The sequence below is a fragment of the Moschus berezovskii genome, chromosome 2 (genome assembly GCF_049115385.1).
Source record: "Moschus berezovskii isolate FMDL1 chromosome 2, NW_MosBer_1.0, whole genome shotgun sequence".
Taxonomy (NCBI): Eukaryota; Metazoa; Chordata; class Mammalia; order Artiodactyla; family Moschidae; genus Moschus; species Moschus berezovskii.
In genome coordinates, this window is record NC_142461.1 from 101,839,114 (window position 1) to 101,862,942 (window position 23,829).

Here is a 23,829-nt window from a genome sequence, read left to right on the forward strand (position 1 = left end):
CATGGGTGGCCAAGAAACTAAATACATAAAACCTAGGATAACCAAGTGTGGATTCACTTTCTAGTACACAATTCACAGCATTAGATTTATGGGTTTTAAATATGATAGTATATTTTGTGATCCTAAATAGAACTTCAAGACTTTTTCTTGTAAATAGTAATTCTAATGACTTTTTAAGTCAAGCAAAGCAGCTATCTTCAAGAATGAAAATAAACCTTCTGCTAATACTAATATGAAGTGATGTGAACATCATCACTCACTCTAGGGGAAGCAAACTGCCACATCAGAAGTAGCACTGTGGAAATGACCATGTGACAAAGAACTGAGGCCTCCTGCCAAAGCCAACAAGGAATTGAGCCCTGCAAGTAACCTGTAAGCTTGGCAGCAGATCCTATAGAACAGTTAAGACTAGAGATGACTGCCATCTCAACAGGAGACTGGACAGACACCTCAAGAGAAGACCTGAGCTAAAACCACCTAAACTGATCCCAGATTCCTGACCCACAGAAATAAAGTTGTTGTTTTAAGCTGCTAAATCTTAGAAACTTTTTGCTAAACAGAATTAATTAGATAAAAGTGTCTTATTCATCTACTTTCTCCCATTGCAACTCTTAAGAGTTTCTTGCATTCAGCAAATACTTAACAAATATATGACAAAATAAGACACAAAAATATAATGCAGTTTGGTCAAAACTCCTACAAATGGACTTGTACCACTGCTAAGGGAAACAGAAAAATTATAAGCCCTCATCTCCTTGTAACAAATGGCATAATTTTTTAAATGTTCATTTATAAAACATATGATGTCTAATCTGTAAACATCAGAAAATAAAGAGTATGTCCAAAATCTATACTTCAACTCTATCTACCACTGTTTTCCACTGTGAACATTCAAACATTTTTGCATCTTTATCTATAATCTGAAATGTATCTTTAGTTTTGTGTATCCAAATCTTACCTCTCTTATTAAAATATTCCTAAGAGAAAAACATGTGAAAGACTTCTGCAAAAGCAAAGCAAGATTGCTGATATCCTATCTAGAACATCTTATCAAGCTATCTATTTCTATGCCTTTCATTATCTTTTATTTGGTGGTTCAGTTCAGTTCAGCCGCTCAGTCGTGTCCGACTCTCCGCGACCCCATGAATCACAGCACGCCAGGCCTCCCTGTCCATCACCAACTCCCAGAGTTCACTCAGACTCAAGTCCACAGAGTCGGTGATGCCATCCAGCCATCTCATCCTCGGTCGTCCCCTTCTCCTCCCGCCCCCAACCCTTCCCAGCATCAGAGTCTTTTCCAGTATTTGGTGGTAAACATATATATATCATTTACCACTGTAACAATTTTTAAATGTACATTTCAGTGGCATTTAGTACATTCATAATATTGTACAGTACCACCACCATCTATTTCTAGGCCTTTCACTGTCTTTAAACCAGATTTCTCAGAAAACAAAGAAACAGAATTTCTAATATCTTAAATGTGCATTAGAAAACAAATTTTAAAAATACTTATAAAAACAAAGTAAGGACCATTTAAGAACCCAAGTTTGCATAATTAAGGCAAACCTTTAGTAAATTAATTTAATAAATTTAATTTTTTTAAGTTATGGCTTTAACAAAATAAGCTAAAATTAATCCCATACAATGTTTGCAATTTTGAAAAATTCCTATGCTCAAATGCACCAAATTATTATTCAAATTATTATTCTGGCAAAATGTTTTTTCAATAGTAACTATTTTGTAGCATGGCAGCTTGAAGTTAATTTTCAAGACCTTTGAAAAGTGTAAGTGAAAGTCACTCAGTCATGTCCAACTCTTTGGGACCCCATGGACTATAGAGTCCACGTAATTCTCCAGACCAGAACACTGGAGTGGGTAGACTTTCCCTTCTCCAGGGGATCTTTCCAACCCAGGGATCAAACCCAAGTCTCCTGCATTGCAGCCAGATTCTTTACCAGTTGAGCCACAAGGGAAGCCCAAGAATACTGGAGTGGGTAGCCTATTCCTTCTCCAATGGATCTTCCCAACCCAGGAATTGAACCAGGGTCTCCTGCATTGCAGGCAGATTCTTTACCAACTGAGGTATGAGGGAAGCCCCTAACTATGGCTGACTTTAATTAAGGATCCAAAACCATAGAGCTCTTGCAGAAAACCTGAACTTGTCCCTGGATTATAAGGGCTCAGCTTTGTAAGTGATAAGGAAGGTCACTTCCCGGCAGACTAGGAATCTTAAGAAATTTCAGGGATATTTAAGGGTACTAGGTGAAATCTGGTAGTCTCCTGGGCTTGCATTACAAGCCTGAAGAAAGCAATTAACAGTAGCTTTTAAAAGTCCTACCTGAGATTCACTACAAAAAGTTATAGTCAAGTTAATGTTGTAGCCTTAATAGTTGCATGACAGTGTGTAGGCTTTAGATTTGCAAGAGCAAACTCAAGGCCTATGTAGTTAACACTCTTGTTGCACCTATGAAAAAAACCAATCATACCTCATAATGAGACCAGTTGTTATGGGATTACTACTACCACATCACTCCAAAAATCTTACCAAAACCACTACTTCTAAACAGCTCAGTTCAGTCGCTCATTTGTGTCCGACTCTGCGACCCCATGGACTACAGCACGCCAGGCCTCCCTGTCCATCACCAACTCCTGAAGTTTATTCAAACTCATGCCCATTGAGTCGGTGATGCCATCCAACCATCTCATCCTCTGTCGTCCCCTTCCCCTCCTGCCCTCAGTCTTCCCAGGATTAGGGTCTTTTTCAATGACTCAACTCTTTGCATAGGTGGCCAAAGTACTGGAGCTTCAGCTTCAGGATCAGTCCTTCCAATGAATAGTCAGGATTGATTGCCTTTAAGATAGACTGGTTGGATCTCCTTGCAGTCCAAGGGACTCTCAAGAGTCTTCTCCAACACCACAGTTCAAATGCATCAATTCTTCAGTGCTCAGCTTTCTTTATAGTCCAACTCTTACATCCATACATGACTACTGGAAAAACCATAGCCTTGACTAGATGGACCTTTGCTGGCAAAGTAATGTCTCTGCCCTTCTAAACAATTCAAACACAAATACCATTCCCCAACATATTTAGGAACATGCAATTATCTGAAACAATTAAGGATATACAAATTTAAAAGAAATTATTCTAAGAATACAATGAAAAAATTCCAAAGTCCAGCAGCAATCATTTAAAATGGTATAACCTTTTCTTAGGAGAATTTATTGGATATGTGAAAAGAGCTTTAAAATATGAATAAATAGCATTCATTTACATAATCACTCCCAAAAATCTACCAAAAAGGATCAGAACTAGTGAGATAAATGCCCTCGTTAAAGCAGCCAGGGAAAATATCAATTTTATAACAACATTTTTATTTTATATATGTACATTCCCAGAGTGCAAGGTGCAGATTTTAGGAAGCAGTAAGGGAGAATATTCTGAAATGTTCTAACTTATAACTTGCAGAATTAAAGTTTAGGGACTAAAAGAGAAGTGGGAATTACAGAGCTTGGGACTCATGTCTGCATAGCAGAAAAACATCATGGTCTACACTTTAAATTGTTTTAATTATCCTCGACCTGTCATTAGGGTTGGAAAAAAGTCAGCTTTTTGCAGGTGATGAATGAGTTTGACTAGGCAGACATAAGTAAGCACTGACTGACTCACCATAAAAAACTCATAATCCACAGTAGTAGATTGACCATTCTCCTCTTGCCACCACTCCCCCTCCCGTGGCCTAATCCCCAGGCAGGCTGGTCTGAAGCAATTCCGTTCCGTTCCGTTCCGTCGCTCAGTCGTGTTCGACTCTATGCGACCCTGTGGACTGTAGCCTACCAGGCTTCTCCGTCCATGGGATTCTCCAGGCAAGAATACTGGAGTGGGTTACCGTTTCCTGAGCAATAGAACTGCTAAAATCAAAGGTTGACCCTCAAACACAGGATCACAGATACACCCACAACACAGATCTCAAAAGAGTCAAAGTTCTAAGGGAAAATATATTTGAGTTATGTTTTCTGTTGCTCAGGTCACCTTGTTGCTTACTTCAAATATCAAAGACCATCGATATTTAAATCTCCAGCACAAAATAGAAAACAAAAACATAACCAGATAAACTTAGAATACTAAGATAAATGGAGAAGGTCATGAAGAATTATGAAGCTGCTCACACATTTAAGTAAAATTAAACTTACTGAAATTTTTAAGCCTTAATAAAATAGAAATTAGTGAATACTTGCTTAACATGATTTCCAAACATACATATAACAAGCCAAAAGTCACCAAAAAGAGCCAAAGCTAGTGAGAGAAATGCCATCATTAAAGAAGCCAATACACAATGATACAGTATTCGAAGCATTTCCAAAGTCAGGAAAAAATAAGGCTGCTGCTGCTGCTGCCAAGTCACTTCAGTCGTGTCCAACTCTGTGCGACCCCATAGATGGCAGCCCACCAGGCTCCTCTGTCCATGGGATTTTCCAGGCAAGAGTACTGGAGTGGGTTGCCATTGCCTTCTCCTCAATGTTAATACCGCTTTGTAGGTACTGACCTACTTTATTCTTAACAAAGACAAATAAAGTTACAAATATTAGAAGCGGGGAAGCAGAATTATCTTTATCTGAATAATATAATTATATATGCAGAAAATCTGATAAAATCAACTAAAAAATCATTAGAAACAATAAGAGACTTTGGGAGAAAACTGAATGGTCTTTCAGAAAAAAAATAAATCTGGGAATCCACAATTTACTTCTTTAACTTCAGTTTAGTTCAGTTCAGAAGCTCAGTCGTGTCCGACTCTTTGCAACCCCATGAACCGCAGCACGCCAGGCCTCCCTGTCCATCACCAACTCCCAGAGCCTACCCAAACTCATGTCCATTGATGCCTTCCAACCATCTCATCCTCTGTCATCCCCTTCTCCTCCCGCCTTCAATCTTTCCCAACATCAGGGTCTTTTCAAATGAGTCAGCTCTTTGCATCAGGTGACCAAAATATTGGAGTTTCAGTTTCAACGTCAGTCCTGCCAGTGAACACCCAGGACTGATCTCCTTTAGGATGGACTGGTTGGATCTCCTTGCAGTCCAAGGGATTCTCAAGAGTCTTCTCCAACACCACAGTTCAAAAGCATCAATTTTTCTGCACTCAGCTTTCTTTATATTCCAACTCTCACATCCATACATGACCACTGGAAAAACCATAGCCTTGACTAGACGGACCTTGGTTGGCAAAGTAATGTCTCTGCTTTTTAAGATGCTGTCTAGGTTGGTCATAACTTTCCTCCCAAGGAGTAAGCGTTTTTAATTTCATGGCTGCAATCACCATCTGCACTGATTTTGGAACCCCAAAAAATAAAGTCAGCCACTGTTTCCAGTTTCCCCATCTATTTCCCATGAAGTGATGGAACCAGATGCCATGATCTTCATTTTCTGAATGTTGAGCTTTAAGCCAACTTTTTCACTCTCCTCTTTCATCTTCATCAAGAGGCTCTTTAGTTCTTCTTTACTTTCTGCCATAAGGATGGTGTCATCTGCACATCTGAGGTTATTTATATTTCTCCTGGCAATCTTGATTCTAGCTTGTGCTTCTTCCAGCCCAGCATTTCTCATGATTTACTCTGCATATAAGTTAAATAAGCACGGTGACAATATACAGCCCTGACGTACTCCTTTTCCTATTTGGAACCAGTCTGTTGTTCCATGTTCAGTTCTAACTGCTGCTTCCTGACCTGAATACAGGTTTCTCAAGAGGCAGATCACGTGGCCTGGTATTCCCATCTTTTTTAGAATTTTCCACAGTTCACTGTGATCCACACAGTCAAAGGCTTTGGAATAGTCAAAAAAGCAGAAATAGATGTTTTTCTGGAACTCTCTTGCTTTTTCTATGATCCAGTGAATGTTGGCAATTTGATCTCTGGTTCCTCTGCCTTTTCTAAAACCAGCTTGAACATGTGGAAGTTCACGGCTCACATACTGCTGAAGCCTGGCTTGGAGAATTTTGAGTTATTTCACTTAAGAGTACATCTATAATAAAATTTAAGTGTAAAGGAAGATAAACCTTGAAATCATAAACAAAAGGAATAAAACATTCATCTTAAAGTACTGACATTTCTTTCTATATTGAAAACAACATATACAAAACAAAAGGAAGAGGAGAAAAGAAAAGGAAGAGGAGGATTAAAAAAAAAATCCAGATAACCTAGCAGTGGTGCGCTAGAGCTTACTCATGGTAGCTCACAAGAGACATCTGTTAAATTTTCAGGAATTTTGCAACCCAGGTATTAAACACAATCATTATTAAAAATTAAATTATATAAACTTACCATTCAGTAAATAATATTAAAAATAAGGTAATAAACACTTAAAATTTATCACTCCCTAATTACTCCCATTATTTTACTACATTTTATTATGGCCTACACCGCTGAGGTTACTTAAATTTATTGTATTACTTTGGTGCAAATACTATATAACAGTTATATGACTGCACATCTCAAATATGTTCAGTGGTATTAAGCTGCTGGATTGAAAGAGACCATGTTTGGAGCATTTATATCAAAGAAAATAGCAAATACCATCTATCAGGGCTCCCTCTATCAGACACACACACCAGTTGTTAATATTTACCAGAATACCACTGTACATGTGTAAAATATTCATATGCTTCAACAAAGCAATTCAAGCTTCAGGAATGTAGCCCAAGGAAATAAATTAGACTATGCATAAAAACTTAGGGATGTTTGTTTCAAAGCTTTGAGAATTTTTTTTAGTAAAAAATATATTTTTAAGAAAAGTCGTGTTGTACTTCTGCAATTAATATGGTGTAATATGTCCATTCGGAGAAGGAAATGGCACCCCACTCCAGTACTCTTGCCTGGAAAATTCCATGGATGGAGGAGCCTGGTAGGCTGCAATCCATTGGGTCGGTAAGAGTCAGACACAACTGAGCGACTTCACTTTCACTTTTCACTTTCCTGCATTTGAGAAGGAAATGGCAACCCACTCCAGTGTTCTTGCCTGGAGAATCCCAGGGACGGGGCAGCCTGGTGGGCTTCTGTCTATGGGGTCGCACAGAGTCGGACACGACTGAAGCGACTCAGCAGCAGCAGCAATATGTCCATTATACTTCAATTTCTTATAAAGGTAGAAAATAAACAGCAAAATTAATATTAAAAAGAAGGAAAATCAAAGGGAAATAAATATAAACTCTAAGAAGGAATAACAGTCAAATTTCAAGGCAGCATTTATAACTGACTTTTACCATAAACAAGCAAACAGTGCAAATACAATGTGAAAATTTATTTTTTAAAGGTCAAGTTAGGGACTTCCCAAATGGTCCAGTGATTATGAATCTGCCTTGCAATTTATGTGGCAAGGGCTTATCCCTAGTTGGGGAACTAAGATACCACATGCCTCAGAGCAACTAAGCCCACAGGGTGCAAATACTGAACCTGTGCATTCTGGAGCCCAGGCATGACAGACAACTAGAGTCTGGGTGCCGCAACGAAGACCCCACATGACACAACAAAGATCAGGTATGCCACAATTATGGTCTGACACAGCCAAATAAATAAATAAATGTCAAGTTATATTCTTAAGTAGTCTTAATTTAGGCATCTAATAATAACAGAATCATTTGCCAGGATGACAACCTTAACTGATCAATGAAAATTTATTTTTGTATGTTCAGTACTAATTAATGATTTTTAGAAAGCGTACTTTCACAAGAGGTAGAAACAGAACAATGGGAAAAAAACTGACAATGCATTAAAAAGCTGACCTTTATTTAGTTCAGTATTCCTTATAACAGATATTTTGAGGAAATGTAGGATAGATAATAAATACTGATGGGAAGCTGGGCCTTAATGTGGGCATTAAAAGACAGTTCATATGCCAAAAATAAAATACAGAACAAACTAGTGGTTACCAGTGGCAGGTGGCGGGTGGAAAGGAGGCAAGACAGGGATATGGATTAAGAGATATAAACTATTATGTATAAAATAAAATCAAGGATATACTGTACAGCACAGAAAAGTTGGCCTTTATTTTATAATAACTTTAGATGGAATATCATTTATACAAATATTGAACCAGTATGTTGTACATCTGAAATTAATATTGTAAATAAACTACACTTGAATACAAAAAAATGTTTCAAACCTAAGGAAAAAGAAGAAACTTGAAAGAATACCCACTCTAAACTTCAGACAATACTACAAAGCTATAGTAATCAAAACAGTGATATTAGCACAAAAACAGACATATGGATCAATGAACAGAATAGGGAATCCAGAAATAAACCCACACACTTACAGTCAATTAATCTAAGACAAAGGAAGAAGAACATACAATGGAAGAAAAAAAACAGTTTTTTTCAGCAAGTGGTATTGGGAAAGTTAGACCGCTACAATACATGTAAATCACTGAAATTAGAACATACCCTCACACCACACACAAAAATCAACTCAAAATGTTTTAAAGATGTAAATATAAGACAAGACACCATAAAATTCATAGAACATAGGCAAAACATCCTCTGATATAAATTGTAGCGATTTCTTCTTAAGCAATAAAAATAAAAGCAAAAATAAAGAAATGGAACCTAACAAACTTAAAAGCGTTTGCTCAACAAAGGAAATTCTAAACAAAACAGAAAGACAACCTACATACTAGGAGAAAATATTCACAAACCATGTGACTGACAAGGGCTTAATTTCCAAAATACACAAACAGCTCATATAACTCAACATCAAAAACAAATAACCTAATCAAAATATGGGCAGAAGACCTAAATAGACATTTCTCCAGAAGACATACAAATGGCCAAGAGGCATATGAAAAGATGTTCAATATCACTATTAAATTTGAATCAATAAACTACAATGACCTATCATTTCATACAGGTCAGAAAGTGTGTGTGTGTGTGTGTGCGCGCGCACATGTCTGTATGTGTTAATCACTCAGTCATATCTGACTCTTTGTTACCCCACTGACCAATTTTCCAGGCAAGAATACTGGACAGGGTCGCCATTTCCTTCTCCAGCGGATTTTCTATACACAGGGACGAACCTGGGTCTCCCACATTGCAGGCAGACTCTTTACCATCTGAGCCACCAGGGAAGCCCATACTGGTCAGAATGGCCATTATCAAAAACTCTACAAATGATAAAGGCTGGAGAAGGTATAGAGAAAAGAGAGCATTCCTAAACTGTTGGTGGGAATGAAAATTGGTACAGTGACTGTGGAAAACAGTCTGGAAGCTCCTTGAAAAAAACTAAAAATAGAGTTACCATATGATCCAGCGACCCCACTCCTGAGGTAAATACATTCCAGGTATATCCTATAATGAAAACTCTTAATTCAAAAAGATACATGCACCCCAATGTTCATAACAACACTATTTGCAACAGTCAAGACATGGAAGCAACCCAAGTATTCATTAACAGATGACTGGTTTAAGATGTGGTACAAATAAACAATGGAATATTACTCGGCCATACAAAAGAATGAAATATTGCCATTTGCAGGAATATGGATGGACTCAGAGAATATCATATTAAGTGAAGTTAGACAAAGACAAATATTATATAATATCAGTAATATGTGGAATATGAAAAAGACTACAAATGAATCTATATGTAAAACAGAAACAGGTTCAGAGATTCAGAAAACAACCTATAGTTACCAAAGGGGAGGGGGAGAGGGATAAATGAAAAGTATGCAACTAATAGATACAAACTGTTATACAAAAAATAGGTAAGCACCAAAGATTTAATATATATCACAGGGAACTATATTTAACATCTTATAATAACCTATAATAAAGAATAATCCAAACATATATATATGTACTGAATTACTTTATTGCATATCTGAAACTAACAAAATACTATAAATCAACTATACTTCAATTTTAAAAACTCTGCTTCTCTTCAATTTAAAGAGTTATACTTTCAGGGGACTTCCCTGGTGGTCCAGTGGCTAAATCTCAGCACTCCCAATGCAGGGAGCCTGGGTTAGATTTCCTGGTCAGGGAACTATATCCCACATGCCACAACTAAAGAGCCTGCCTGCTGCAAGGAAGACTGAAGGTCCCACATGCCATGACTAAGACCCCTTGCAGCCTCACAAATAAAGAAATATTTAAAAAAATAAATAAATAAAGAGTTATACTTTCATTGATAAAATATTCAGTTCAGTCAGTTCAGTCATTCAGTCATGTCCAACTCTTTGGATAAAATATTCAGTTCAGTCGCTCAGTCGTGTCCGACTCCCCGCGACCCCATGAATCACAGCGTGCCAGGCCTCCCTGTCCATCACCAACTCCCGGAGTACACTCAAACTCATGTCCACAGAGTCGGTGATGCCATCCAGCCATCTCATTCTCCGTCGTCCCCTTCTCCTCCTGCCCCCAACCTTTCCCAGCATCAGAGTCTTTTCCAGTGAGTCAACTCGTCGCATGAGGTGGCCAAAGTATTGCAGTTTCAGCTTTAGCATCAGTCCCTCCAATGAACATCCAGGATTGATCTCCTTTAGAATGGACTGGTTGGATCTCCTTGCAGCATAAGGGACTCTCAAGAGTCTTATCCAACACCACAGTTCAAAAGCATCAATTCTTCGGCAATCAGCCTTCTTCACAGTCCAACTCTCACATCCATACATGACCACGGGAAAAACCATTGCCTTGACTAGACGGACCTTGGTTGGCAAAGTAATGTCTCTGCTTTTTAATATACTATCAGGGTTGGCCATAACTTTCCTTCCAAGGAGCAAGCGTCTTTTAATTTCATGGCTGCAATCAGCATCTGCAGTGATTTTGGAGCCCAAAAAAACAAAGTCTGACACTGTTTCCACTGTTTTTCCATCTATTTCCCATGAAGTGATGGGACCAGATGCCATGATCTTTGTTTTCTGAATGTTGAGCTTCAAGCCAACCTTTTCACTCTCCTCTTTCACTTTCATCAAGAGGCTTTTGAGTTCCTCTTCACTTTCTGCCATAAGGGTAGTGTCATCTGCATAGCTGAGGTTATTGATATTTCTCCCAGCAATCTTGATTCCAGCTTGTGCTTCTTCCAGCCCAGCGTTCCTCATGATGTACTCTGCATATAAGTTAAATAAGCAAGGTGACAATATACAACCTTGACGTACACCTTTTCCTATTTGGAACCAGTCTGTTGTTCCATGTACAGTTCTGACTGTTGCTTCCTGACCTGCATACAGGTTTCTCAAGAGGCAGGTCAGGTGGTCTGGGATTCCCATCTCTTTCAGAATGTTCCACAGTTTATTGTGATCCACACAGTCAAAGGCTTTGGCATAGTCAATGAAGCAGAAATAGATGTTTTTCTGAAACTCTCTTGCTTTCTCCATGATCCAGCGGATTTGGCAATTTGATCTCTGGTGCCTCTGCCTTTTCTAAAACCTGCTTGAACATCTGGGAGTTCACGGTTTACATACTGCTGAAGCCTGGCTAACCACTTCAGTATACTTGCCTTGAGAACCCCATGAACAGTAACAAAGGGCAAAATGATAGGATACTGAATGAGGAATTCCCCAGGTCAGGAGGTGCCCAGTATGCTACTGGAGCTCAGTGGAGAAATAACTATAGAAGGAATAAAGGGATGGAGCAAAAGCAAAACCAATACCCAGTTGTGGATGTGACCAGTGATAGAAGCAAGGTCCATTGCTGTAAAGTGCAATATTGCATAGGAACCTGGAATGTTAGGTCCATGAATCAAGGCAAATTGGAAGTGGTCAAACAGGAGATGGCAAGAGTGAACGTAGACATTCTAGGAATCAGTGAATTAAAATGGACTGGAATGGGTGAATTTAACTCGGATGACCATTATATCTACTACTGTGGGCAGGAATCCCTTAGAAGAAATGGAGTAGACATCATGGTCAACAAAAGAGTCCGAAATGCAGTACATGGATGCAATCTTAAAAATGACAGGATGATTTCTGTTCGTTTCCAAGGCAAACCATTCAATATTACAGTAATCCAGGCCTATGCCCCAACCAGTAATGCTGAAGAAGCCGAAGTTAATCGGTTCTATGAAGACCTACAAGACCTTTTAGAACTAACACCCAAAAAAGATGTCCTTTTCATTCTAGGGGACTGGAATGCAAAAGTAGGAAGTCAAGAAACACCTGGAGTAACTGGCAAATTTGGCCTTGGAGCACGGAATGAAGCAGGGCAAAGGCTAATAGAGTTTTGTCAAGAGAATGCACTGGTCATAGCAAACACCCTTTTCCAACAACACAAGAGAAGACTCTACACATGGACATCACCAGATGGTCAACACCGAAATCAGATTGATTATATTCTTTGCAACCAAAGATGGAGAAGCTGTATACAGTTAGTAAAAACAAGACCAGGAGCTGACTGTGGCTCAGATCATGAACTCCTTATTGCGAAGTTCAGACTTAAATTGAAGAAAGTAGGGAAAACCACTAGACCATTCAGATATGACCTCAATCAAATCCCTTATGATTATACAGTGGAAGTGAGAAATAGATTTAAGGGACTAGATCTGATTGATAGAGTGCCTGATGAACTCTGGACGGAGGTTCGTGACATTGTACAGGAGACAGGGACCAAGACCATCCCCATGGAAAAGAAATGCAAAAGAGCGAAATGGCTGGCTGAGGAGGCCTTACAAATAGCTGTGAAAAGAAGAGAGGCGAAAAGCAAAGGAGTAAAGGAAAGATATAAGCATCTGAATGCAGAGTTCCAAAGAATAGCAAGGAGAGATAAGAAAGCCTTCCTCAGCGATCAATGCAAAGAAATAGAGGAAACCAACAGAATAGGAAAAACAAGAGACCTCTTCAAGAAAATTAGAGATTCCAAGGGAACATTTCATGCAAAGATGGGCTCGATAAAGGACAGAAATGGTATGGACCTAACAGAAGCAGAAGATATTAAGAAGAGGTGGCAGGAATACACAGAAGAACTGTACAAAAAAGATCTTCACGACCAAGATAGTCACGATAACGTGATCACTGACCTAGAGCCAGACATCTTGGAATGTGAAGTCAAGTGGGCCTTAGAAAGCATCACTACGAACAAAGCTAGTGGAGGTGATGGAATTCCAGTTGAGCTATTTCAAGTCTTGAAAGATGTTGCTGTGAAAGTGCTGCACTCAATATGCCAGCAGATTTGGAAAACTCAGCAGTGGCCACAGGACTGGATAAAATATTCCATTCCATTCCATTCCGTCGCTCAGTCGTGTCCGACTCTATGCGACCCCGTGGACTGTAGCCTACCAGGCTTCTCCGTCCATGGGATTCTCCAGGCAAGAATACTGGGGTGGGTTACCGTTTCCTTCTCCAGGGGATCTTCCCGACCCAGGGATCGAACCCGGGTCTCCTGCATTGGAGGCAGACGCTTTAACCTCTGAGCCACCAGGGAAGCCCTAGGATAAAATATTAGTCCTCCAAAATTTACTTTTTAAAATAATTAAATAAGATAAAAATAAGAGAACTGACTATAAAAACTGTGTCAAGAAGCACAATTTCAGCTTAAAATGGAAATAAAATGTTTTCAAAAATCTAAGAAATTGACAATTTAATATTTTACATTTCTATAAATTAAAACAATATTATAAAGCCAAATTAGAGGTTAAAGCGTCTGCCTCCAATGCGGGAGACCCAGGTTCAATCCCTGGGTCGGGAAGATCCCCTGGAGAAGGAAACGGTAACCCACTCCAGTATTCTTGCCTGGAGAATCCCATGGACGGGGAAGCCTGGTAGGCTATAGTCCACGGGGTCGCAAAGAGTCGGACACGACTGAGCGATGGAACGGACGGAACGGAAATAAAAAACATAGTATCATAAATACTTTGAAGAATTTATAAATAGTTTATAATAAACACACTGAGAAATCAGTGCAACAACAGGTAAATGTCAAAGACAAATTATAAAAGAGAAACACAACAGGTTAAGACACTGAAAAATGGTCACTCTTATTAGTCACAGAAATGCTGATTAAAGAAAGTACAATTTTGGGAATTCCCTGATAGTCCACTGGTTAGGACTCAGGTTCCATCCCTGGTTGGGAAACTGAGATCTTGCAAACCATGCAGCTTGGCCAAAAAAATAAAATATAAAATAAGGTACAGTTTTTTCCAAAAGTGAAAAATAATTAATATACCAAATCCAATGAATGTGTGGTAAATATGAAAAGTTATACATTGCTACTGAAATATAAATTCATACAATCATTACAAAAGCTAAATTTACACTACATATATATTCCTAGTGCTTGATCCAACAATTGCATTTCTGGGAACTCAGGCTATGAAATAATGTCAAGCAACGACAAATAAAAGCATTATGAATAAAAAAGGCTCACTGAATCATTATTTGAAAAGGCAGAAAGGGAAGAATCTATTTGCACAGCCATGTATTCCACCATTTGCACTCAACTGGGGCACAAGAGAAGAATCAGATAATCTTGTGGGGAAGTAGAAGGTTGGGAAGATTTCAGAAAAGTAACTCTTCGGAAGGATATAAGAAAATAAGCAGATTCTATCAAGCAAAAAGAGAGAAGATAATAATTGGATACAGGGAACATCATATGCAAAACCGTGGAGTCATCAAAGTCTACAATCAGGGATCCATAACATATGGTACATCTCTAATATATCTAGAACATGCTACCTCCTATCTCCCAGTTGTTTTCAGATAGTGATGTTTGGCAGTGGTATAAACATACATGAGGCTATAAAAATAAATGGAAATGGAAAATATTAGGCTAAGTGAACTTGACTGTTCATTTATATATAATGTGATGTATCAAGAGGGAAGTTGTTTAGTCGCTAAGTCTTGTCCCACTCTTTTGTGCATCTATATATAATGTGATATATCAGGAGGGAAGTATAGGGGTTTTAAAAAACAGATGAGAGTTTATCTTAAGCTAAACTCATCATGAGATTGTATAATGTATTAGAAAGAATATCGAGCCATTCCAAGTGTTAAGCCACAGCCAATTTCTCTAGTTTTCACTTCATCATCTGAAAAGGAGGAAGTGTTCAACTACATCAAATTATTATGGTCATATGAAATAAATTCAAATGTAATGTAATACCATCTCCTACCTCCCCCAACTAGCTCAACACCATTTCTTTAAATTATGTGAAAGTGTTAGTCACTCAGTTGTGTCTGACTCTTTGCAGCCCCATGATAGCCTGCCAGGCTCCTCTGTCCATGGAATTCTCCAGGCAAGAATACTGGAGTGGGTAGCCATTCCCTTCTCCAGGGATCCTCCTGACCCAGGGATCAAACCCTGGTCTCCTGCATTGCAGGCAGATTCTTTACCATCTGAGCCACTGGGGAAGCCCTATATCAATCCTTCTGCCCATTCACATTGCTATTAGTCTAGTCATTACCACCGAACACTGGAATTTCTGTAATAAATCACCATTCTTTCTAATAGCCTCTTCTTTCCATGAATTTAACAGACTTCTTCCAAATCTTTCTAAAACAACTTTTTAATGTCACACCTCTGCTTGAAAATCTATTAGATAGCCCAATCCTTTTTTCTTACTTAATCTCCCATTATTTTCAAACAAATTTTAGTTGGGTAGGTGTTTCCTTCTATCCTCTTTATCTGGTCAGGCTGCTGTTCTAAGCTAAAATAGCTACTACTTCCTTCAAAGTCCAACTGAAGTTTCACTGTCTCCTTGAACTGTTTTTGTTTGTTTGTTTGATTTAATATTTTATTTATTTATTTTTGGCTGTGCTGCATCTCCATTGCTGCTTTTCTCTAGTTGTGGAGAGCAGGGGCTACTCTCTGGTTGCTGTGCACAGGACAGGCTTCTCATTGCAGTACCTTCTCTCGTTGCCAAGCACAGACTCCAAGGCATGCAGGCTTCAGTAGTTGCGGCTCCCCGGCTCTAGAGCACAGGCTCAATAGTTGTAGTGCCTGGGCTTAGCTGCTCTTCGGTATGTGGGATCTTCCCTGATCAGGGATCGAACCTGGGTCTTCCTGCATTGGCAGACTGATTCTTTACCACTGAGCTACCAGGGAAGCCCTTCCTTGAACTGTTTTATGTTTTAATTCTATTAGGTAGTTTGAGAAGGAAAAAGGGAGTCCAAAACATCAGTGGCTAAATGACAAAGAAAGGGAAAAACCTGCGAAAATGAACAAAGGAAAATCCACAGACCGGAGTGAGAACTTCAGGTGAAACAAACACCCTCTTCCTGGCCACCCCAATTTGCATACGGCAGGCTCAAGGTGGGGAGGAGACAAATGTATAAAAGGAGGAAGCCAAGACAGATTGAAGCCTCTCCTTTGGGGTCGGCCCACCCTCATGTCTTGAGGGTGTACTATCCTTTGTTTGCCAAATAAAACTCTGAGCTATAACCGAGCTGTAACACTGGTCCACTATTTCAAATCTTTGCTGTGGCAAGACAGAACCGAGGAAATTACACACTCCCCCTACAATTCAAAAGCAATTTTTTAAAATATCTTGGTGACAGGAATACTTAAGCATATAAAGTTATCTCAAACCATGCAATCCTTCCCATAGAGTAGAAACTCATCTTATTGGTGAACTGGGGAATATGGTAGGTTCTATTCAGTACAATATATTAAAATAAAATAAAAATACCATCATAAATCAACTATACTCCAATATTACTAAAATTTTAAATATATATATGTCTGTATATATACATATACACACACACACACAAACACATATATCTATAAACATGACATGGACAACACTGGAGACAGATTACCATCCCTCCTAAATCCAACACAGCCAGTTTTACCATCAACATTAAAGCAGACGTCATTTGTATAGTTAAGCACCAGATATCCATAGCTAGTCCACATTCAGAAGCTATGATATACAAAAAAATATTTATATTAAGAATCATGTTGAGCGTTAAGACGCTACACTATAAAGTCACTCAGGAACAGAGAGCACCTGACATGTATCCCACTTGGAGCATAAATTCACTGAGTTAATGATGGCTATTGAAACTGTTTTTCCTCTTCTACCCCCAGTAGTTTCCCTGATAAAAATAATTTCTAATATAACAATCACAAAAGACTTTATGTACATCCTTTCTAAGTACATTCTTTCCTTGAGCATATTATGGACCATGCATTTTATTTCTGGTCACCTTGAATTATTTCTAGTTATTAAAAAATAGAAGCTGACCCAATTCTTGTTCTCAATTTAATGACCATCAGCACATCACAAGAGTACTAAACATGAGACATTAATAAGGGATTGTTTCTATATATATATATATAGCTCACTTGTTAAGTGCTAAGGTTACAAATATAGAAACAAACATTCATTTTTACTCAGGCACACATGCTTCATTTAGTTGTTATCTCTGAACTTCAGCTACAACATATCAAATGCTCCCTACTAAGAATAAAACATTTGCAATAAATTGCCAAAAATGACCTATTTCACAAAACATATTTCATACTAAAATGAAAAAGGTGAAATGAAAAGGTTAAATTCAATACTATGTCACGGAACACTTTATTCAAAATAAAAACAGGGAAATTCTGGTCACATTCCTAACCCTTACTTTCCTCCCCCGAGCATGCCTTGTTCCTAATGTCTCATTTCACACTTCATACAAAAGCATTTACATACGATTTAAACCAGTTCTTCTCTTTTATGAATTTTGGCAAGTACATTTCTTTCTGGAGAAGGAAGTGGAAAGAGGTTTTACCTAACTGGCCAAAGATATTACATATTCTCTTCCTGGACCAAATATCTTACTGTTTACACAGCCCTTCCCTAACCCTTCAACTTCCTACTTCAAATCCCCAAGGTATGATCATAGATAAGTTATTTTCTCAACAAGCTACTAAAAATATCCATAACAACATACAAGAATTTAATGTTAAGATACTCAGCCCAGAATGAAGAAACTCTTGACACTTTCCAAGAGGACTCAATTACATAATAATGCTACACTCCTCCGCACCCCCATTTAAAAGCCTTCTTTAAAACTCTGCTCTTTTTGTTGTTGTTATTGCCTATCCCCAACATTTTCTTTAGCTCTGTACTACTCCTTTTATTTTTGGCCGAACAGTGCTGCATGAAGGATCTTAGTTCCCTGACCAGGGATCAAACCTGCAACCCTAGCAGTAGAAGTGGGGAGTCTTAATCATTAGACTACCAGGGAAATCCCCTGCAGTATTCTTCTTTTAAAACAGGTTTGATCCACCTTCTCTGTTACTTTGTCTTGCAGTATGCTATACTAACAACTCATAAAAGGAGAAATACATTATCCTATGACTTATAGGCTGCTTCCTCATTTTTCCAGATGCTCAAGATAGGCTTTGCTTCCTCCTACACCACTGTAATGGTTTTTTGTTAATAATGACCCTTTTCCCAAGGAAGTCCAGAAGTTATATTTCAATAATCACATCATCATAGAAACCAGAAAAGGTAACAAGCATGACTTCTTTCTAAACTCAGATACTAGACAGCCTTTTATTTCCACTTATTTCCATGTTTAATTTACTCAAAACTCACCATCATCAAGATAAGAAATGACGAGACAGAAATTTTTCAGTTTTCTTCTAACACGTCCCTTCAAGAAAATGTTCATCACAGTACTGCAAATAAGGAAAATGAAATGAATGCAACTATCTTAGGACAACAACAATGAAGTTGCTGCCGCTGCTAAGTCACTTCAGTCGTGTCCGACTCTGTGTGACCCGATAGACGGCAGCCCACCAGGCTCCCCCGTCCCTGGGATTCTCCAGGCAAGAACACTGGAGTGGGTTGCCATTTCCTTCTCCAATGTGTGAAAGTGAAAAGGGAAAGTGAAGTCGCTCAGTCGTGTCCGACCCTTAGCGACCCCACAGACTGCAGTCTACCAGGCTCCTCCGTCCATGGGATTTTCTAGGCAAGAGTACTGGAGTGGCTTGCCATTGCCTTCTCCGAACAATGAAGTTAGGAAAAGTCTAATCACAGAAAATGAAGACTTTCTTTTACATTTGAGTATGAACTTTTTAATTTTTCTTTTTCATATTCTCTACTCTTTGTGGAATTTTCTATTATAAGTGAAATTCAATACTGATGTAATTTAAAGTAAGGGCTTATGTTCTGTTACTTTTTGTACTTATGGATATTCCCATTATTGACAGTGCAGCCAGTCTGTCTGGCTGTCTTCATTTATCCAAAGGAACTAAAAGAAGTAAAAGTGTTTTCTGAATCAGAGGCATCAAACCCCCTTGGAAAGCTGGTTCCTCACCACCAAATCTAAAAAAGGGAAAACAGCAATGATGTCCTCTCTTTGCTCAATGTTCTTGGCAATGTTCAATGCATTAGGTTTAAAGAAAAAACACTGATAAGAGAATAAGAAAAGAATGAGGGAGAAGAAAGTGGTTCTGGTTAATCTTAAACACAATATTTGACTAACTGACCAGAAAGGGCAGTTTTGTCAGTTTTAACCTTGCTTCCACAAACAACCCTATCATTGAAATGGATGATTTGAAACTGATTAACCCACCTTCTCCATAGAAAGCCAAGCAGTCAATTTTGAAAGCAATGGAAAAGCAGGACCCCATAACCTTTTTTCCTTCAAAGGTGACCTCAACAATGTTGCACAACTACTCCACATGCCCAATAGACCTAGTTTAAATTAATTTGCTCCACAGGGGGCTCATGTTGTCCTGTTTTAGTTGGATACTTCTTCCAGATCCCTGAATATTCAGTTTATTCATCTTCTTGGTCTAATTCAAAGCTGTCTAAACCAAATAACCTTTTCTAATGATTCCAGACAAAAGTCATTTCTATCCTACTCTGAGCTTTCACAAACTTTATTCCATAGCTCACCAAGAGTATGCTTGAAGACAGCATACTGTACAGACTTGATGAATGAAGGCAGCTGCCCTCCTTTTCCCAAATTATTAGTAGTAGAGGAATAAAAGTGCATCAAATACCTGTGATTCTCCTGTAGTTGCAGGTACTGAGTCAATTCAGTTTTCAAGTAATGTCTAAATTTTCTACTGTTTTGTTGAGTTTCTAATATTTTAAAAAATGGATCCATTACCTCACCTTTCTTTTTATCTAAATATAATTACCTGTTATATAATGAGAATCAGAAAAGGGAGACAAAATCCTAAACCTTCATTTTGGTGAAAATCTGAGGACTTCGCTCCATCTAATCTACCAAGAAGTGAAGAAGGAAGGGAAACTAAACTCATTTGAAATTTACTTCCTTTTACACTAACTCAGCTTACTCTTTGTTAAGCTGTGAAAGAGCAGGAAAATAACTGAAAGGTCAATAGTCAAAAGGCAGAATGAAAAAAAAGGCAGAGAATAATTCACAGAACGATCAATGTAAACTCAAATAATGGCAAATTAACTACATAAAGTCATTATCTTATAAAATGCAAAACTGAAACTTAACACATCGTCCTTTAATAACCTTTCAATTTTTTAGAAAAAAATGCAGTCTACTATCAGCTAGATTAAATTTGGCCATATATTCTGTTATATTACCAACATATCCAGCCATTTGTGAAGGCAAGAAAGAGTAAAATGCACTCTTAGGATTGGTACTCAACCTTGAAGCACTGAAAGCTACTTTATCATCTAGTGTGGGGACAAACACATGCAAGCACATGTGAATCTAACACTATGTTGTGTGGGAAGCTCAATATAATCACCACCATTGTAAATCACTCAGGTATCCACTTATTTTAATATACACAAATCAAGGCAAAGCTCCCCGTGATTCCTACCAGGATATCTGAAATCACATTTAACATTTTGTCCTCCTACAGTTCTCTTTGAAAGCTTGAGATACAGTGGTTTTCTTCTCTCTTTTCAGTCACTACTAGGCAGCACAACATGTAGGAAACTATTAAAGCTGGACTAGCTTACACATGTCATTTCAATACTGTAATAGCACAGCTGTGCTTTATATTCCAGAAGTGACCTAAAGGCAGAAGAGACTCCTAAATTTTTTTAGAGTTAGCATTATTCTAATCCAATTATAACATCTTGTTGATTTTCTTTTCTATCTTGCCTCATATCATTCAAAACTAAAAGTACTATCATTTTTCTACACATAAGATGAAACTGTTTTACAGGTTAATTAACCACAACTTATTGTTTGCATTGTTTCTTAAAACTATACCTAACTAGTAAAATATAATTAATGATCTTTTCATATCAAAGATAATTTGATTATTCATCTATGGACAAAATCATAAAACATACTTTTTAAAACATACAATGTCTGTATAATCTTTGGTTGTTTGGGGTCAAAACAAGACATATGATGGGTAATATACATTATTGACCTTTTACATTTAGTTCCTTCAAAGCTTCTTTATTTTATTCAGCATTTAGCTTAAATTAAATATTTAAAGTTGAAGCTGTTCTATGTTGCAAACACAGCTAAAATGAAGAGCTTCTGTAGCAGCAGTGACCAGATTTTAAATGCAGGTAGATCAATAAAAAAAAATATCCACTAAGCACAGGCTCCATGTGTGAGTGGAATGGTTTATAATAGCTTGCAAATGACTATGTGCTTGCTGTAACCAGCTGTTCTTAAATTATGAATATGCAACCAATTCATGTTAAAGCCAAATCCCAGCACTATTTCTACAGAGAAATCCCAGTAGTTTTGCTTGTTCTACATGTTAGCTCTGTTAAGGATACAAATAGCAGTAAGCTTTGGAACAAATAGGACCAAACTATTGGCATTTCATGCACTGGGTCCATTATCACAGCAGGGGATGTCAATCATTGGTACATTCCTATAACAGCTCAGGCAATATGACAATGATCTAGTAAGGAAAAAAATCAAAATCTCTGCAGCATACTCAAAGTCCTTCTGACAACCTAATGCTTTCTGACTTCAGCCAATCAGATTGTCAGACCTGACCTACAAGAAGACTTGCATCAAGCTTGAAACATTTAAAAACATCAATCATAAAAACAAAGACAGGACATTGAATTATACAGTATTAACCTCCAGGGTTTGCATACAAAGACCTTAGATTTATTTATGTCCCAGCGAGTTAAGAGCTTCAGGACACCGTTCTTTACACCAAACTGACTGCCAATTTGATGAACCTCTCTGCCCTCAGCAGGAGTGCACCGTCTTTGATTAATGAGTGCATGCTTGTGGAAAAGTGTTAAGAGGAGAAAACAGAGGAAAAACACACAATTATGTCTACACATCACTAAAGTACAATAATCATCTATAAACAAAATGCTTCTTTTTCCTTACATACACAAGCATGCACACGTATACACACAAAGTCAGTAAAGGTTCTCTCTAACATTTAATTTTCATTTGAAAGGCATTAAAAAACCAAACTACAAGCCAAATGTCATAAGTTATAAATATAACTTTTTAAAACATTAATTTTATTTTAAAAAAATTAAAAACACTATCTTACAGAGTAAATTTTTAAATATGAAGGATAAAAACAGTAGTTTCATCTCATGTTCTTAAGAGCCATTCATTTTAAAAAGTTCAGTGTTTAACTTAAAAATATCAGGTCTCTTAAATATTTTACATCTCAGACTGTATTATGATGCCACAAATCACATCACATTTAAAATAGATTTAAAAGTCATGTAAATTCACTTTCGTTTAAGCTCCATATGTAATTGCAAATTAATCAAATATATTTATTGCTCATTATTCAAAGTTAATAGAGTCAACAAATAAACTTACATATGTAAGTTTAAACTTTTTATGACTCTTCTGTTTAGAACTGCTTTCCTTTAAGAAACCCAATGTGGAAAAATTCCTACTTAAATTTCGGATGCTAAATTGCACTACAATTAAAATTATATCATCTCTAAAAATGAGCTAAGCACTGACATTCCTTTAAAAAAGTTTACATTTAATATACAGCTCAATTTACCATTTAGTTTATATGAATATCTGACGTGATACAAATATTTTATGAGTAAATATATTTCTTAAAATTTGAATCATAGGCTAATAGAATAATTTTAAGAAACTGCATGATGAGTATATCAAAAGGTTATGTAAAAGTAACTATTATTACCTGAGTATAAATTTTACCTTTAGTCTCAGTAATGCATGATCTATTTAAAGGTAAAGCATTTTCATAAACTTATGATTTCAGGAAATCATAATCACTCAGCGGTGTATTTTAAGTGTTTAAATTTGTTTATATTGTCTAAGAAGTCCTTTTAATGGGATTTAACTCAGCAAATTATCTATTCTAATCATCACTTTCACATTTTAAGAATTTCTTTTAAAGGTAAACTATTTTAAGTATGTTATAAATGTCATACTCTGAAAAATTGTTAGTCTAGAGATTTTAAAATTAAAAATCAATAAATATTGGAACTAGAAAATATCTTTTAACATAGTGATAAGTTACATTTTATCCTTAAACTCATCATCCTTAAGTTTTTTACACAGATGTTTTAAAATGTGTTTTCTTCTGTTGAGATTATCACTCTTATTCTCCCCCTCTTCTATCTCCTCTCCCACTGAAGAAAAAAATAAAGCAAGTAATTAGAAAAAGCTGAAAATGCCTTGGCACCAATGGATGATCCCACACCATTTTAGTACTACAGTATGATAGTTGAAACTACCAATAAAAGTTACTAGTAAAATAAAAATATAATTTCAAAATTTAAAATCTTAAATGATTGCTAGTCCATTACTGAATGTTATTTTACCTCTTCATAAAGGAAATTAAACCCTACATTGCCCTTTTTGTCACTAACTATTCTCTCTTCTGATTATCTTCTGTAACAAAAGTTTAAAGAAATGTTTAATCAAACAAGTCAACATTTATAAAAGCACAATATTTTTAAAGTCTCATGATATAAAATATTTAA

General features: G+C 37.2%; 1 protein-coding gene across 17 annotated transcripts in view; it reads right to left on the bottom strand.

The window, feature by feature from the left end:
* The window catches only part of BAZ2B (bromodomain adjacent to zinc finger domain 2B), a 418,491-nt gene that overhangs the window by 304,426 nt on the left and 90,236 nt on the right, over positions 1–23,829 (bottom strand). The window contains exon 2 of one of the 17 annotated variants that reach the window (XM_055397433.2): positions 18,511–18,593. The exons of the other annotated variants lie outside the window; for them this stretch is intronic. The gene's annotated coding sequence lies outside the window, so the exon portion shown is untranslated. The remainder of the gene's footprint in view (positions 1–18,510; positions 18,594–23,829) is intronic. 17 annotated transcript variants of the gene reach the window in all.